The following is a 3,393-nucleotide window of genomic DNA, read 5'->3' on the forward strand; positions in this document are numbered from 1 at the left end:
AATTCTCCATTTTTCTTCATTGACTCACCAACAAGCTTTGTGCTTGTTCCAACATTTGGCATCAAGAGCCTTGATCTAATCCTTAATCCAGTGCAAAGATGACTACCATATCCAATGATCGTGTTCCCTCCAATCTTCCAACCCTTGATTCGAAGAACTATGATGATAAATGGTGCAAACAAATGAAGGTGTTGTTTGACTATCAAGATGTTCTTGAAGTGGTTAACAATGGTGTTACACCACTTGGGACAACAACTACCGATGCAGAGAAGACTACACACAAGGAAGAAAAGAAGAAAGATTATAAGACGCTCTTCTTGATACACTTTTGTGTTGATGGTGACAACTTTGAAAAAGTTGCCGATTGTAATTCGGCTAAGCAAGCTTGGGAGATCTTGAAGAAAGCTTATAAAGGGGCTGATGAGGCAAAGGTGGTGAGGTTACAAACTCACAAGCGTCAGTTTGAGTTGGTTCAAATGGAAGAGAAGGAGACTGTTGCACCCTGATTTTTACCCTAAGATTTCATCTCATTCGCATCATTGCATTTTATCCGATTATGCTTTATGTCTACTAACCCTTAATCAAAAATTACAAAATATGCCTTTTTCTATTTTTAAGTCAATATTAGTTTTGATTTTCAATTTTAATTGTTAATTCAAATTTTAAATTTTTTGAAATTGAATTACTAATTAAAATTAAAATCATTTTCTAATCTTTTTCATCTTTTGAAATCTCTTTCTGTAATTCATCTTTTTTTTAGTTATTAACCATTATTCTTTATAGTATTATTTTGTTTTTTTGGTTTTTATTCAATTTGCAGGAAAATAATGAGCCAATTACATGTTGGAACCCACAAAAGCCAATTCACGTTTTTCTCTTCACCGGGGAAGTTCACGTTTTCAGCCTAAAACGAAATCCACTTCAAATAAAAATGGAAAAGTACTGTTACAATTCAAAAGATGGTCACACCTTCCTTGCTCATTTACAAAACAACAACAGGATCATTCCAAACTCAATCTGATCCATTCATTTGAATTTTATCAGTGGTCAGTATTCACTCAAATAACCTCACCCGGATTCCTCTTCAAAATCTGTAACAAACTTCTTCAAAATTCTCTTGTTTTCCCACAAATTCTTTCACCAAAATCTCAAATCTCTCAGCTATAAATAGAGTTGCTCATTCAACAAAAAAAAGGAGAAAGAAAACTATTGTTATGCTACCTTCACTGCTTTGAACAACTCAACACCGATTCCACAACTGATCTGCAAGCACCAACAACAAGCAACTTCGCATCTGACTGTGAAGCTTTGAACTGAGAACAACAACGTTCATTAACTTCCGATCAGCAACATACACCACCGTTCTGCATCAATTTAGTTCAATTGTTCAGAAGCGCATCTGCGAGCAATACGTCTATCTCCTTCAACGCGACGTTCAACTTCAACGGTAACGCAGCAAATCATAGGTTCAGCGAACAACTTCACGCATCACACGCAGCTTCAACAAACGGAAACCAAAATCGCACTAATAAGATTCATCTCTGTGCACACAAACACACATAGGATTCCCGATTTATTTTCGGAGAAGAAGGAGCAGCTTATTACCTCTGGTTTTCTTTATCGTCGGTGTCGGTTTTCTTTATCGTCGGTGTCGGTGTCGAAACTCTCTGACTTGCTCCGAGCTTGTAAGTGCTCTCTTCCTTTCCAATATATTCATGTGGATTCTTGTTTAATATTGTAGTTGTGTTTCTGTGTTTTGTTGGAGAATCAAATTAGAGTAGTTGTTTAAACCGTGAGGTTTTTTTTACCAGAGTTGTTGTTGTTGTGTTTAGATTAAATTGATTGAAATCAAACAAACAGAGAGGTGACATGAGAAATTAGAAATAAGATGAGAGTTGTTGTTGTTATTGTTTGTTCCGTGGAAGAAGATCATGAGAGACAAAAAGGGTTCTGTTCATAGTTGTTGGGAGTTTGAGCCAAGAGTTTGTGCGAGAGAGAAGAGAGAGTATTATGAGGAAGATATGGAAACAGAGCCGTGGAGCTGAGATAACAAAGGAAGTCGTGTGAAGAAAGAAGAAAGTGGGGCGGCTAGTCCTCACTCCAATTAGGATTTTTTTTGTTACATTGCAATTTGGGCCTTTTGTTTGTTTTGATTCTAAGCCCAGCCAGTCCGAGTTTCCTTTTACACCCCATTTTTTTATTTTGCTTTTCTACTTTATTTTGTTATATTTGTTTTCATTTTGGTCTTATTTTTATTTGTTTTAATTTCTAATTCTTGTTTGTTTTAATCATAGAATACAAAAATATGTTTTTAGTTTAGATTTTATTTTCATTATCAAAAATCCAAAAATATTTTAATTAGCATTTTACTTCTTTTGCTTGATTTTATTTACACACTTTAAGGTTTTAAGCACATGTTAATTCCGTTCTACGACAATTGTGTAAGTCTCCAAAGGTCGAGCAGCAGTGGAATGCGACGTTTAACATCACACACACAAAAAATTTTTGAGCCGAACTATGGCTGCTCTGATTCCTTAAAAGGAATACGTAGGTATTAGGTAGTGGGACCTGAACGAGCACAATCTTGTATATATTTCTTTCTTTTCCCCGTGTTTATTTTCTCTTCCTTTTTCGTACGTTTCTTTTTAGCTTTTAGCTTTAAACCTTTAGATAACACCCATAGATTAGACTAACAAGAGCGGATCCCGTCGAGTACGACGGACATAAGGAGTGTTAATCCCTTTTCCTTGCGTAACCGACACCCCCACCCTTTCTCTTGGTCGAATGACCTTTTGTTTGTTTTCCCCTATAGGTTTTACTCGATGTTTTCCTTTCCCATCTCTTGGGATAAATAAGCAATCGATTGCGACTTCATTGATTTCATTTGATGATTTCGATCCAGTTGTTTCAGAGACTATCAATGAATACGTAACGCGCATCACACGTTTGGTGAATCAAATCAAATCTTGCGAAGAATCATTGTGGAGTAGAATGTTGTGTCGAAAATCTTGCGTTCTTTAAAACCAAGATTCAACAATATCATAGTGGCTATCGAAGAATCGAATGATCTTTTATTATTGAGCAAAGAGGAGCTTTTGAGACCGTTTTATGGAAAACAACTTATGGGAAAAACACTTCTGGAAGTCTGGAAAAACAAACTGTTGAAGAGGAAACCGATTACCTAGTTTGGGGAAATCGATTTCTTGAAGCTTTTTTAGTTTTCTGTTTCAATTTTCAGTTGTGGAAATCAATTACTCCGTTTATGGAAATCGATTTCCTGCGCGATATTTTTTTTTTTGTTTTTAGCTGTTTTATGGGTCTGTTTGATTCCTTGTTGTATTGTTTAGTTTCCTATACATACCCCTCATGTAATATGGTCAGAAGTTAGTGCCA

General features: G+C 35.8%; 2 long non-coding RNA genes across 2 annotated transcripts; one reads left to right on the forward strand and one right to left on the reverse strand.

Moving 5' to 3' along the window:
- Positions 1 to 836: 836 nt before the first annotated feature.
- On the reverse strand, positions 837 to 2,076 carry LOC131633575 (uncharacterized). The gene is made up of 2 exons (XR_009293367.1): positions 1,606 to 2,076; positions 837 to 1,498 (listed from the first exon to the last, which is right to left on the reverse strand). It is a non-coding gene; the product is annotated as an uncharacterized LOC131633575 (long non-coding RNA).
- LOC131633582 (uncharacterized) lies at positions 1,492 to 3,393 on the forward strand. Its single transcript, XR_009293368.1, has 2 exons — positions 1,492 to 1,685; positions 2,903 to 3,393. It is a non-coding gene; the product is annotated as an uncharacterized LOC131633582 (long non-coding RNA).

The sequence above is a fragment of the Vicia villosa genome, linkage group LG1 (genome assembly GCF_029867415.1).
Source record: "Vicia villosa cultivar HV-30 ecotype Madison, WI linkage group LG1, Vvil1.0, whole genome shotgun sequence".
NCBI lineage: Eukaryota > Viridiplantae > Streptophyta > Magnoliopsida > Fabales > Fabaceae > Vicia > Vicia villosa.